Genomic DNA, 15,446 nt, shown 5'->3' on the forward strand with positions numbered 1-15,446 from the left:
TGTTGCTATTTTCATCTGTATTCTCCAAACCTCTGCCAAATTCATATTTTCCTCTGTATTTTTTCTAAATGTGTTGAAGTTGTAGTACGTGAGGGAGCAGGCACGGGGCTTTCATCTAGTCCCAGAAGAATGGACACTTTAGGAAACAGGTGAAGTCTAAAAAACCTAAGGTCTGGTAGCTAATCTATCAGCCAGGGGGTCACTCTGGTTAAATGGGCAGGCTGTGAAAACTCTGTATTTCTCCATCACTAAACTAGGGCTGAGGAAAATGTTTCCATGTCTGACAGGCTTCCCGAGGAACCTCCATGGGTGACAGAACAGCCTTGTGCCTGCTGGAGGAGGCTGCTGGGTTGGGAGAAGCGGGACAGCTCCCCTGTCCCTGCAAGGGCATGCGTGCTGGGGTTGGGGATGCTGGGGCTCTGGGCCAGGCTGTGGTGAGGGGTCCCTGCTGTGCCATGGCACCTGGAGCCTCTCCTGTCCTGCTTCTCCTCAAGTTAACCTGCCAGAAACCCTTCCGGGGTTAGAGCTTCATCTCCTGCCTGTGTGGATGATACTCAGGTAAATAAAAACCCAAAGCCTGTGGCTAATGAAGAGCCACCAAGATGCTGAAGGGAGTGGAGCATCTCCCGTGTGAGGAAAGGCTGAGGGAGCTGGGGCTCTGGAGCTGGAGAAGAGGAGACTGAGGGGTGACTCATTCATGGGGATCAATATGGAAAGGGTGAGTGTCAGGAGGATGGAGCCAGGCTCTTCTCGGTGACAACCAGTGACAGGACAAGGGGCAATGGGTGCAAACTGGAACACAGGAGGTTCCACTTAAATCTGAGAAGAAACTTGTTCCTGGTGAGGGTGGCAGAGCCTGGCCCAGGCTGCCCAGGGAGGTTGTGGAGTCTCCTTCTGTGCAGACATTCCAACCCGCCTGGACACCTTCCTGTGTAACCTCATCTGGGTGTTCCTGCTCCATGGGGGGATTGCACTGGATGAGCTTTCCAGGTCCCTTCCAACCCCTGACATCCTGGGATTCTGTGATAAATGAGCGTGGATGAGCTGAGCTCAGCTCATCCGTGCTGGGGACACAACGCACAGCAGTGAGTGGAGGGGCAGCGAGGGGCTGTGCCCGGGTCGGGGGGACCGGCCAGGGACAGGACTCCATGTCATGCCCAGGAGGGTCCCTGGCGCTGCCCCTGTCCTCTTGTGCTGCCCTGGCCGGGGACAGCAGGGCTGAGGCTGCGGCTCCAGTGGGGACACCCGGCCGGCACCATCTTGTGCGTGGGGCCCTTCGCACTGCCAGGCAAGGACATGCCCACCAAGTCTTTTTTTTTTCCTTTTCCCTCCTCGTTTTTACATCTCCGTCACGCAGGAGTTGCCATGAGTCTCCTTTGGTTTTTCTGGAAAAAAGCACGAAGCTTTCTGAATCTGACATGGCCAAATCACCGTGGCAGTAGCACATTGCTGATGTGCTTTTTAGATGCTGTGGAGATTGTTCAGTCAGAGCTAGAGATGAATCTGTTCTTTCTATTAATGTGTTTATTTTTGGATTTATGTGGTATTTTGTGATGGGGAAAGCATCAGAACAAATAATAAATAGGATGGAGGTGTTTTGTTTCCATCTAAATCTCATTCTAGGTAAGAGAATTTTTCTCTGTTACAACTTGGTGACTCTTTTGTTCTTGGTCTTTCTGCCTCTACTCTGTTTCCTGTTCCACCTGAGTTAATCCAACACACCAAGAATCTTATTTTGAACCTTCATTATTACGGTCAAAAAGGTGCATCACCAGGACTGTAGCTCCCCCATCCAAGGAGGAAAGTGTCACAGTGTATGTGCTTATGATATATGGTGATAAGGGATATGAGTTGATGGCAAACAGCTGGAATTGTTCACATTTGTAAGGTACCTCACAAGAGCTGCCACTAAGAGAATATTCGTATCGCTTCAGGATTTGCATACTGGGACTTCACCACAACTGCTGCAGCCCACTGGTGTACGAGCACCCCAAATGAAAGGTAGTTCTGTGCTGACGGTCTAAAAATTCTGCACAAAGACCTATCTGAAGCGTGAAGACAACTCTTTGTCCTCACCAATGGTGAATAGCTGAGGAAAGGTAAAGGAAACTATTTTCCTCTATAAATTGCACTTTAGGATTTATGGCAAATGCTAAACTATTGATTGTGTAAAGAACTGCTGTTTGCTCTATGTGCACTGTTGGGGTTTGTCTGTTATCTGTTGTTGATAAACTGTTCCTACAGTTCCTTTACATACCAGAGTGGCTGTTTGCTGTGACCTGGGACCCTCCTGTTCCACTTTATCCTCCTGAGAGCAGCTGTGGGACCAGTGAGGGAAAAGGTGGGATCTCAGAACACACTTTGAGCCAGACCTTGTCTCTGCAACTCGAGCTGTGTGTTTTCAGGGCTGCTGGCCTACAGAGGGGTTATAAGGAAGAGTGGCCTTCTACCGTTAATCACTACTGTCTGTACTTGTATGTACATATATGTCACTTAGCAGTTGGCTAGTATTTCATTATTTTGCCACCTTAACTTTACCCTGATAGTACGAAGCAGACGGAATCGGTACCACAAGCCAGACAGCACTTGCTGCCTTGCATTTGGTGTCTGAACCGTGATTGAAGCCAGACTCTAACATAAATATACAGTCAAAGACATTCCAGGAGAAGGGGTAGGACGTTTTGCTGCCATAGGACTGGCCATAGCAAAGCTGCTGCCAACTGCTTTTTTTATCCTGCTCTATGTTTGTTGGGACATTTTTTCTTCTCTTCATACTGCTTTTCAGAGTTACTTGATTTTACTCCAGATGTCTCCTCCTGCATTTCATGATGACTGGAAGATCTCAAAATCCTTGATCTAGGTTCAGGGTCTATATCCTGTCTTTAGAAAACTGGGAGATGGGAGAGAGCAACAGTAAAATTAACCATCAAAATTCAGAATCAATGCCAGTTTAAAAAAAGGCAAGCTTGAGAAGGTGTAGAAAAACCTTGTGGTTTGGTTTCACTCCTGCCTTAACCTCTCACCATATTTTGCACGTGTAAGCCCTGAAATTCCTCAGAATGAGTTGTCAGCACTCTATAATGAACAGCTGATGTAATTGCCGTGGCCCAGGTAGCTGCTGCTCTCCTTGGAGATCACTTGTCTTCTCATTACCGAGGAGAGCGAGTCCCATTCTCTCTTGTGCTGCAATGAAGATCCAAAGACTCATTTGCAGGTGCCTTGCGTATTTAATAATGGTGAATATTTTAATAATTACAGTTTCGGTTTTATAATACTTATCATTCAAAGATCCTAAAGTATTTTAGAAACTAATAGTCTGATTTCTTTTAATTTTAGGAATTATGTGAATCCATAGCTTCCCACGACTTTAGCAGCAGCAGTAAGTGCTCAGTTTTTCTGAAGATCAAGCTACAAATAACAACACTTCACGTTTTAATGAATAAGTTCTGTGTGAATGTTCTGTGAAGTCCTGTTTGGAATGTATTTACAAATCAATAGCATAATTTAAAGAACAATGAAAGGCTTTACTTTGTTCTTGTTTTAGGGAATGTTGGTCTGGAGCAGGCAGTTGACTCTGAGAAGCGGGACCTGAATGTAAGGATTTTGTATAAAGGAGTTAGTGCTATCATGGCACATGGCTCTTCTTGTCACCATATCAGAGAACTGAAAAAAAAAAGATGACAAATGTTCAATCTGAGCATGGAATGTAGCAACTATTACAGCTTAACACAAGTTCTGTATAAAACATCTTATTTTACTTACTAGGGTGAGAAAGAAGGCAAAAAATCTTTCTTAGTCCTAGTTGGATGTTTTTTGTTTTCATTTTGATCTAAAAACTGATTCTGCTTTGAGGTAATTTGGTATAAGATCCACTGAGGACCCTCTCCTTGGGCACCTACTGTAAATTAGTGCTGAGAGACCTTTCCAGGCCTATATAGAGTTGTAGAGAACAATCTGTCTAAGTATAAGTTTTCTCCTCGTGTTTCCAGGATCCCTGGTACTTAGCATCACATCACTATGCAGATGAGTCATAAACCTGGCTTAACTGTCTGTTTAAGGCTAATTTATAGTTGTCTTGTATCACCTAAGTAGCACAAGAGCAGCAGAACTCAACTATCTGTTGAAGTTTTCACCGGTTTCACCATACAGCTTTTTTCTGGTACGCATTTTCTGTAGAACTTGTTAGTTTTTCCCCTAGAGTCTGTCTAGACTGGACTCTGTGGTTATGTGTTCAACTCGAACAAATTGACTTACACCTGAATGGTACACTTCTTGTGGCTTTTATTTCTCAGTCCTAGTTTTAAGAGGTCTCATCCAAGTGGCCTAAAAAGCACTTGAGACGCTGTAACAGTGAAATGTTTTAATTGGCGAACTTTGGCAGGGGATCTGTCTCTGTATAAATAGGAGGCAATGGCTGTCCTTTCCCGCTATGAATATGGGTCTAGGAGGCATCTGTTGTTGGGGAACGCTTGCTGAGAAATTCCACTCTGATGCTTCACTGTGTTAGACGACGCAATAGACAATACTGTAATTGAGATGCCTGACTGAAATAGAAGCAGAGGAAGTGGAAACCTAGGCTGACTCTTGTTTTCAGAAGGGAAAGTTAAAATTTAAAAGCCTGCTGTTTCTGTAGAAACTTACATCTCTTTAGTGAAGTTTGTATGGTCAGAGCAGGTTTCCTTTTGTGTAATACCGCATTCAGGTTTTCTGGTTGTTTGCATCTGTAAAAGTGAAAATTAGCCCTTGGTGAGGTTAGGCCAGGCTCAGATTTGTTCCTCATTGAACATCTGTGCTGCAGCTGTGGTTCAGTGCTGTTGGTCTCAGTAAATAAGTAGCCAAACCGTAGGATGAGAGAACAGTTTTAATCCTAAATTTGGTGTTGGAAAAGAAAAACGGTGATTGGGTTTAACTCCCTCACCCCCAAAAGAAATTTGGAACTTGATGTTGTAGTCTCTTCTGGCTTGAGTTCTGGATTTCAGATTCTCCTATGGAATGTATTCTTTCTCAGTGGATAAGGTGGTAAAAAGAATGAATTTAATATGTCTTAATAAGGATTAAATAAGTGGTTGCATGCTCAAATTAGTTGGGAATTGAGGGACAAAACCAAACAGAACCACAAGCAAAAACCCAAACAAAATAACTCTCCAAACTTAGGTTTAAGGTTAATGACTTTCTAGAGGTGGAAGTAACAATAGTAGGGCTTGGGGGTCATTTCCTGGTAGTATTTGAGAACTGAAGGCTTGAGGTTCAGATGTGCTACCAAATCTTTGAACCAGGATTGAGCCTTCCAACGACAAGATGGGTAAAAGGTCTCCTGAAACCTTGTGTCATGCATCAATAGTTAAGGGATTGGTTTTTAAACTGAAATAAGAGTTTGCGGGTGACCTTTGAGACTGAAGTTGCTTGAACAATGTTTTGGTGCCATCAATTATCGGGCTTCAACTGTTAGGTAAATTAATAATAACAAAGGGGCAAGGGGGTCTGTAAAGAACAATTCATCTCCACCAGAAGGCCCCAAAGACAGTTTTCATGCTGGCATCAGCTGGAAGTGCAAGAGATTAAACTGTAGAAGTAATTATCGAGTAGTTAAAGACTCTTTCTGATATATATTTAAGGATAGTGCTTGGGGAAACACCTACTAAAAGAGCGAACCTGAGGCCTGCAGAGGAAGGAGCAGGATTTTCCCAGAAGAAAAGGGGTTGTTGCGCATTTTCCTCTGCATAGCCAAACTGTGATGTGGGATGTGGAGGCACCAGCAGAGAGAGCCCTTGCTTCAGGGATGGGTGAAAAGCCATCTGGATGGTGCAGTTTGCTGTCAGGGCACAATGCTCAAGCCTGGTGCTGGAAAAGCTCACCTAAATTTTTAAGCAGATAACAGAGCTCCTGTGGAGAAGGATCTTTCCTTCCTAATGCCTGCCCCCACCCTACCAACACCTGGGCAAAGTTGCACAAGGATCACCTAAGAGTTAAATGCTTAAATCTTCTGCTTTTCTTCATTTCTGTGATGGATAGCCTTTAATGATTACATAGATCATGCGCAGAGCTTGTCTCAGAAGCATTTATAGAAAGGCAACAATCTCATGTGCTGTTGGCGAGCGAAGGGCTGAGGGAGATGTGAATTCCTGCTCAATATATAGCTGTGAGTCTGCGATCTGCTGTCAGATGTGGTGGGGATCAAATTCAAAGGAACAGCATGAACTGCTGTTCCCAACGTCGTTAGTCGCTGTTGAGAACATTGTCAGCGCTGTTGGAAATGGTCTGTCCTTAGCGCGGGGAGCTGTGGCCTGTTCGAGCTCCCTTTGAGAGCGGGCACCGCTGGGATGCTGAGCGCAAGGCCCAGGGAGGAACACGTCGTTCCCAGCTGGGCTTTTACCCGGCACCATTTGCAAAGCTGAGATGGGTCTCTTGACTTTTGTTGGGGTGTGTCGTGTGTAGTTGCTTGGCAGCTTCTTGCCCCGTGAGTAAAATCTCATAGGACTTCAGAGCTTGAACAAATCTCAACAGAAGACTTGACAGAAGCTACAGCTTCTCACCTTGTTGCTTGCTGGAAACTTCCTCCATTCTTGATGTTATGTGTCTCTTACTTTGCCAAATCTTTCGACTGTGGGGGTAATGAAATCTGAAACCAGGCAAATTTTGCATGGCGCTAAATTTCATCACAAATCACATCTCGCACTTTTCATTTCTTGCCTGGGGGAGAAAAACTCCCATATCTTTCTGTCTCCAGAAAGGAGGCAACGCCTGCATAGTTCTCCCATGCTGGCTGATTATATTGACTTAATTGTAATTGAGGAAGGAGTCAGATATCAGGTTGTGTGAGATACTGGCATGTAGAGCCCTGTACAACACAAGGCCAGCCCTGATGAGGCAGCAAGGAGGAGGCAGTGATGGCAGCCTGGAAAATCAGAGTTTTGCTGACACATCTTGCAGTTGTCAGTAGAAGTTGAAGTGCAGATGGAAGAGCAAGGAAACTGCCTTTTGCCAAGACGAGTTCCTTCTTTAAACAGGAAACACTGACTTCAGGGGATCTACCTCAAGTATCCAGAATCAGCAGTATATACTAAGAAAATCTGAAGCTGTATGATGTAGGCTATGCAATAAAAGTATCAAAATGGAGAGAAGTCTTTAAACATGAATCTGTTTTTTCCAATGGCAACCACAACACAAAAAATGAAAACTTCCTGAGACTATGTTGAGTTGTGGGTTTTTTTTTACATTTCTGTTTAATCCTCTTGTGTTAATTCTCACTAATATTTTTGCAGGCTTATTTCTTCTTATTTCATACCGTAGTAAATTTAAACGACCTTATGGCACAGGACTGACCATCTGTAGGCAGAATCAGAAACAACATCAAAGGTTTGTGCTTGCTGCTTGGGATGTTTCTCTCTCACTGTTCTTAGTGGCTATGTTATTTCTGTAGCCTTGCTGCCCCTTCTCCCTCATCAGAAAAATGCAGTTTAAATAAGTCATTTTTGACCGTAAAGCGATCCCTTACTGGTATGTACTAGCAGTGCGAAAGTTAGTGGGGCTCAGCTGGCAAATGTGGAGCTGGGAGGGGAAAAGTGTCTGCAGTGTCTCTGCCACAGTGAATGATGGTGGGAAGCACTCCTGGAATTACAGTAACTTCAAGTTATCTCACATCAGTGGGTTTCTGAAGCATCCCACAAAACAGTATGGCCGATAATGAAAACAATTTATTTACATTACTGGAATCCTGCAGTGGTTTTGGTATGCATCTTATCTTTCTCACCTCTTTTTCAGCCCCTTAACTGCTTTTCACCCCTTCGTGACCTGAATGATTTGAGATTTGGGCAACGTCAGCTCCTTACCACAGCGGCTGTGCCGCAGGAAGTAGCACTTGCCTTGAAGAGTCTAGAGACTTCTTGGAGGTTGTTGTAAGGAGAAGAAAAGCTGGGAGCGGGGGGGAAACCTAACATAAAAATGAGTTCTGTGGAAACAGCTCTAGAGGGAGTTTTCAGAGCTGGGATGTACAGTCGTTACGGGCCTACTAACAAGAAATTCTGTATGTGTGGAGTTCAGAAAAGAGCAATCAACTCCGAGATGAAACCCATGCTGTGTGAAAAGGTGTGCTTTAGGATCTTCCCTGGTGGGAGCAATGGGTAGCCAGGAGAGTTAAGAGGTTTAGCTTGACAAATGCTGGAGAATAACAGATAAGAGAATGAAACTCCCTCACTAATGCACTGCACTGTTTTCTTTAGTGTTAAAACCAGCGGGAGAGAACAGAGATTGTTCAGTGTTAGCAGTTCTGGCCCTATACACACGTGAAGGTTTTGTACATGTAAAGTACAAAAGGGAACATGTGGCTCTTTTCCATCGTTTCCTTTGTCGAACTTTGCTCTAATCTTTTCCTTCCCTCTTGGACTTCCGTGTGTCTGAAGTTAGGCCTAAGTTACCGAATGTCACATCAGTGCCAGCGTGGCCTTTTGTGCGTGGTCTGGGGTGATGGGATGTAGAGACTGACCCTGCAGTGACCAAGCGTCAGCAGCTGGCCAGGAAGGATGTCAGGTTTTACCCTAGATCTTAAATGAATTGTGGGGCAAAGCTGAGGGGAACCTCAGTGTGACACGAAGGTCAATGTTGCATAAGCTTAGGCACTGGAGATGCATTTCCTTGTGAGGCTGAGCTGCTACTGAGTCAGTCGTTTGGAACAGTCAGCACAGCAGTAAAAACTGCTGAAGAGAAAGTGCTTGGATCTGGCAAGAGCAGCTCTGAAATCAGGCAACTGATCCTCTGTGGGAAGACACCTGGCAAGAACAAAAGCAGGTGAACTTGGTTAAGAATTTAGTCAGAAGCACCAGAAACTGGCTGGGGTATAGGAGAGTAGGTAAAGAGTTAATAAAGCTTTTCTTGAAATGTAGTTCTTAGCAAGAAGTGGCTTTCTGGATTAATTGTTAATGTTGCATGGCAGACTCCTGATACTCAAGACTCAGTCAAAGGTGGTGTCTGTGCCTTGCTCCTATTTGAGCAATGGGAAATTAATTTATGTGGGAGACTTACACACAACAACCAAGCTGTTGTAAGACTAGTCCAGGAACACAAGCAAAATAGTGGCGAGTAGCTTTGTAGACTATTTTATAAGAGCAGGAGGACAAAGTTTGATTTGGTGTGACTGGTTTTCTGTTCAGAAAAATCAAGGTCTATCTAGCTCTTTTTTAAATCTGCGTTTCAGCTTTTGAGCTGCATCTGTGAAAAAAAAAATATATATATATATTTTACCTTGGGAATTGCTGAACTGAAAAAGCAATGGAGGAAAAAGAAATGAGGGGTAAGCTTGCTCCGACTCAAGACTTGGGGAATTAAATTGAGCATTAAAATAGATTTGTACCGTCACTCTCTTCAGATGTGAACATTGCTGGGCTTAATGAGAAAGTACTGAAGCAGAATGACAGTTTCTTATTAACTCAACAAGACTTGTCTAGCTATTTCCACGCTGCTTTCGCTTGCTCATTAATGACCTTCTGTACTATAAAAAGAACAATCCAAACACTCCAAGCTCCTGGGAAGACCTTTTTATATGGTCTATCAGATGTTAAATGGCCTGCTAGAGGTGAAGAAACAGTCCTGTGAAATGCTGATCAGCATTTTTTGTCTTGTTCTTGTGCCTAGACAAAAAAGTATAATTGATTAAATTGTCTACCGCAAGATAACAAACGCAGGTGACACACTAAGCCCTGATGTCCGCACTTCATTCCAACCAAACGGAGCCACATCTGTAAGTAGCTCAGAAAGAGGATAAGGCTGTCAAACTTTCCCTGAACACCACTGTGAGTGAACTGCCTAGGAGGAAAATGGTTGTCATTGACCCATCGTTCCGGAAAAGCAGAAAGCGTAGCAGGAAGGAAGTTAAAATAGCGTGTCTGGTAGTGATTGTTTCCTTCGGGTGCTGGCTGGGGAAAGGGGCTCTGGGGGCAGGGTCTGGGCAGGGTGTCACAGGCGGAGTGCACAAGGCAGTGTTGCTAGCCTAGGGCTGCCCACCAGCTCCATGGGATTGCCAACAGTTCCTGACGGTGGGTGTTCGCTTCACCCCTGGTGGGCTCTGCTTGAACCCGGTCTGCTGGTGTGGGACATCACGGCGGTGGGGGCAGCTCAGAATAAGTGGGGGGACAGAGCTATGCAAGCCTTCAAACACGCACCATTTTGTGTTCTGAGGGTCCGTTATGCTTTTAAAGCTTGGGAAGGTAGGGCTGAAAGCTGTGGTAATGATTTTCAAACTGCTTAGCGGTGCTCGACTTTGTCCCAAACAAATCTAAATCTTGAATTTTTTTTTTTAATGAGATTAAATTTGAATTTTGATCCTTGTTTTTTTGAGTTTATCTGAGTTGGGAATTGGTAGACATGCGGAGAGTTACTTCACAAGGCGTTAGTGCAAGTCTGTTGAATCCAGCAGGATCTACGTATCTATATAAAATCAAAATAAATGTCTGCACAGTCCCCCTTGGACTGAGGCTTGTGATTTGGATTGATATGAAATCCCTATCCTCTAACCTGGAAAGCTCGCAGCCATAAAAGAAAAGGTGTTTAATAGTAGACCAAGGCTTGATTTCAATGGAAGCATTGTCTGAGTGGGGACATCAGAGCTTGGTTCCAGAGCACCAATAAAAAAAATAAAATAGCCTTTTTATTTATTGGGCTCTCAGACTTGAAGACTCCCAGGTGCCTATTAGTCTAAGCGCTTGTCTGTACAGGAAAGTTAGTGTGCAATATGTTGGAATATGAATTTACAGTGCACCAACTCCTCTGTGCCCGCCCTGTGTTGGGATATTTTTAGCACGCAGTAATGGTGCCTTTCTCTGTGGCAGTTCATTCAGCTTGGAAAGCAAAGTAAATCACATTCTGCTCAGTGCCTGGGGGGTGAATGAGTGCCAAACAGCCAGTGCCCTCTGAACTCGGACCCGAACTGCCTCCTCTCAACCAGCACTAAGGGTAGTGGTGAGTAGGATTCTGCCTTTGTCCACAAAGATGACACAGGTGATTCTGCTTACTTTTTTGGAAGAGAGGGAAATAGTATGTTTTCAAAAGTCCCCGCGTTTCACTTCTCAATACAGCTTTGGTTATGTAGCGTTTCAGATCAGGGAGTTTCACGTGACTCTGCTTTGAGAGTTATTTTCATTAGTATTTTACAGCTGACGCTTACTAAAATACTATGTACTTGAGCCTGGCCAAAAGGTTTGTATGGCTTTTTAGTGCCTTGGATTGAGGTTTACGAACCTTCCGTTTCTTTCCTTGGTTAGTTCTGAACGCGGATCCATACAAACAAATGCTTCTGCTGGGATATATGGGAGAGGTGGTGTGGCATCGGTGAGAAGCTGCAGAAGGAATAAGGCTGGGAGGGCACGTGGTTTTGTTTGGGTTTTTTTTTTTGTGACAGTGCTGATGTTTGCCACGTTTTGAAAATGTGAACCAAAGGTGTAAGATACACAGACAACCCTCAGTTTGCTCAGGATCCTTGTAATGAGAATTTGGATAAAGAAACCTGACTGTTGGAGAAACTTTGAAGGATGGAGTGGTGTTTGTTTTTTCTTTTAACCTGGAAAAGTGCAGCAATGGCTCAAGCTGGTATCTGTTGGGGGTGGAACAGGCAACCAAAGTTTTGTGCTAATTCATTCTAATCCATACACGATCTATTGACCCTACTAAGAAAATTCCTTCACCCTTATTGCTCTGAAAATGTACCAGCTTGCATATAAAAGATAGGAATTTATTGTGAATCTTGTACCTTTCACAGAATTAAATTTACCTTGCTGTTCTCGTTCAGGTATCCATGGTATGTCACAGGAATGCAGCAGGGAACCCAAGTCTGACTTTATCTTGCATTAATCTGAAGCTTCCAGAGGGACAGTCGTGACTTTGTGGCTCTCTAAATTCACCAGCAGTGCTCATGTTTCCTAGAGGAAAAATGAGGGATAAATTAGCTATAGGCCCATGCACCCGACAAATGGTGCCACAGGAATGAGACTAAATTTCACATAACTGAATGTTAACTAGCTCATTTCCCGAGAAGGATCTACTTTGTCTGGTTCTGCTTTTCTGTGTGGTAAAAAAAAAAACCCCAAACAAACAACAAAAAACCCCCAAACCACAAGCACATTAATGCTAAAGTGAATTATTGTATTTTTCCCAACTCTATTGTTAAGCAAGTGGGAATTATTCTAACCAGCTGGAGAGCCAAAGCAGACTGAAAGCAGCGTTGCTGCTCTGTGCTGTGTGTGCGCAGAGATTTTGCAACATGATGGGAAGGTGGGGATGCTCTGGGGGTCCAGACACACCATCCATTGCTGGGGATTCCTCCTTCATTCCAGCGCCCTGAGACGCAATGTGGCTGGATATCAACCACAGTGGGTTGTCTAAGGGGAGGGCTGTGGTGAACCAGCCGGCTCTGGTTATTGCTGGGGTGGTTTGTAAACACGCAGGTTTGCAGCTAGGGCAGATCAGAAAAAAAAACCCTCAAGAATACGTTCTTTATTTCAGTCAGAAGACTCTCATCCAGGTCAAGTTTTGCCTTGACCAGCCGATGTAGCGTCCACAGCTCATCCCTGCCTGTGGTGTTTGTAAAGCTGTGCTATGTAAAAGATAGGAATTTATTGTGAATCTTGTACCTTTCACAGATTCACTGACATCATGAAACACTGGAGCTCCTCATCTCCGGTGCTGTAACTGTGGTGAGGACCAACCTAAACCAAGCGTCTGTCCCTCACACAAGGACAGCGTAGCTGCGACACAAGCTGGAGGATCAGTGGTGTTGGGTCACCCTTTCTTCTGTCCAAAGGAATCGACCCCCTGCTGAACTTTTGGCTGTGGGAAGGGAAGAGTATTTGACCTGAAGTGACTTGCACAACACCCAAGAGGGAGCCTGTCAGGCTGGGCCTTCCCAGCAAGCCTGGCTGCTGATCACAGCCACTAGACCATGCATCTCTGTCCATTCATGCTGAATGAATTCTCAGACTGTGCTCCATTTCCTCCCTTGAATAATAGTCCTTAATGAAAAGGAAAATGAGAAAACAAGGTAATGACAGATAGCACTGAGAAAACATTGGAAAGTGAAGAAAGAAATGTCTGGGAGTAACAGCAATGCTGATATTCCCATGTTAATGATTCAAGAGCTTTCTGACTGCTGTAGAAGCAGAAGTGATAGTTGCCGCAGTCTACAGAGATCTGGGGAGTGCAGGGAAGACTTCAAAATGGAGCAGTGATGTTCCCCATGCTTGTTCTCAGAAGATGCCTCCAGCTCCCTCCCGCACGGTGTGGGGTGGTCTGCGTGGTGCAAAAATGCTCCTTTGCACGTTTAAGCCTGTAGTTCATTAACCTGAAATCCTTCCTATCTGGACTGACTGGTTAAGAAAACCTAATAAATTACTGAGACACTGATCTCAAAGAAAACAGGCAAAACTCCCAATTACATCAGCAGGTTTTTCTGTGCCAGGATTGCATGAACATGCCCTTAGCATCTTCTTAAACTCCATGTCTGCTGTTCTTTTCACCCAAGCGTGAATACCAGCACTTCTAGGAGCCCTTAAATCACTTTTTTCCTTCATCTTGTGTTTTGTTGTAAGTGCATTCACCCCCCCTGCTCCCTCCTCTGTTTTGAGGTCAGTCACCTGTGACAGATACTACGTTCTATCTGGTATGTGCCACTAACCACTTCTGATTTTAGACAGCATGGTTTTAATTAGCGCTCTTCCTCTCCTCTGGCTGCTGAACAGCGTTGGCCTCAGGTGGAATTTTTTAATTGTGCTATTGCTATCTGTTACACAAGCTGGAGTTCTGTTTCACACAGTAAATTGGAGACAAAAATGAGACTTTTTGCAGCAGAACTCACAGGACTACTGGTCAAAACTTCTTAAAGTCGTATGCACGGTCGTAATGTGCACAGGGAGATACTGGCCTTCTTGTAGGTTTGTCTGATTTCTCTACTTGTTTTATGATTTCTGGAGTCATTGGCTGCCATGTTTGCATGTGGTGGTGCTGGTGTATCCTCTTCCTGCTGCTTCTTTGGAAACTGCTTTCCTGAGCACAGGTTTTCCCTTCACTTTGCTCCCTGGCAGCCGTCCTCATGTTTGACTGACCTTTGACTAAGTGAACAGGTTTGCTGCTTTCTTTTTTTTCCCCTGGTTCACTGAACTTCACTTGATTTGCAAAGGGGTAAGCTGTCTCCCTCCTTTTTAGGCCAGGGACAAACTACCAGGGCACAGAAGGATGATTTTTCCCTTAGAAGTGAGGAGCTTGACTGAAAACAGCGCTGGGCTCCGAGGCAGCAGTGATGGGAGACCTGGCTGCTGGTTTCTTTTGCTGGGACGGGCTGGGAAAACACCAACCCTCCACAACTGCATGGGCATTTTCCTGGGTATATCTCCTGGGTGGGTTTTTCTGGGTTCATTTGTTTTTTATGGCTTTTTTTGTTTGTTTGTATGTTTTTTTAACCTAAGGCCTTGCTCTAAGCTATTCAAATACACTCTGGGAAAAGCTATCTCTAGTTTGAATATACCAGCCTCTTATCTATACAACCCCCAGAATCTCCTATCTCCAAGGCAGCGGTTTCCAAGATTTGGGTGGGTTTCTGTGAAGATAAATCACATCAGACCCATGACCTTTATCCTTGGTGCTATTTAAATAGCTTAAATATCTATTGACTTCGTGCCTTGTGATTTCAGTTGCTGAAAAGTGAACACTAAAGAAAGGAAGAGTTGACCCCACAGCGTATCAGATTGACCATATCTTCGTTTATAGAGCTCTACAAATACAGATGGCATTTTTCCAGCAAATTCTGCCCCCAATGCTACTGTATTGTGGCTGCATACTTTTGAGAAGGAATCTGCGTGTCCATATGGAACTGAGCAACAGAAAAGAGAATAGTGTCTATTGTAAATGCTGAATTTGTTCAGGGAAAGACGAAGATAAAAGCGAAACAACTGGGAACCTTCTTTGTCTGCAAACCGACGTTCCCTAGTGGTTTCAGAACATTCTTTAAATCATTTGCCTGTGTAATTCTGCATCTTTGTGGGGATTTTCTGTTGGAAGAGAGGATGGAGATAGAACTGATTAAGTCAGGAAGGTGCAATCCAGAGCACCACAGTCAGTATGTTTAATAAATAAATGTATTTGCATTTCCCACTTAAAGGGCAGTGGATTCAACCTATCACAGAAAAATACAGCGCAGTGCATGGGACTCCCTGTCTTCTGTATTTACAAAAAGGATCCACTCCCATGGAAGTCTGCTTGGGAATAATCTAATCAAAACAAAGCCCTGGTTTTATACCTTAAAGAGCTGTGGAAAAATACTTAAGGTAAGGCAGTGTGACGCAATGCTTACTTGAGTTTGGAGACGGTGTGAAAGGATAACCACAGGCCTGCAGAAATCGCTCCCAACACGGAGGTGTTAACTCCGGCCTGTGTACCAGGCTGCTCAGAGATCAGAAGCACCCGGGCTG

The sequence above is a fragment of the Columba livia genome, chromosome 7 (assembly GCF_036013475.1).
Source record: "Columba livia isolate bColLiv1 breed racing homer chromosome 7, bColLiv1.pat.W.v2, whole genome shotgun sequence".
NCBI lineage: Eukaryota > Metazoa > Chordata > Aves > Columbiformes > Columbidae > Columba > Columba livia.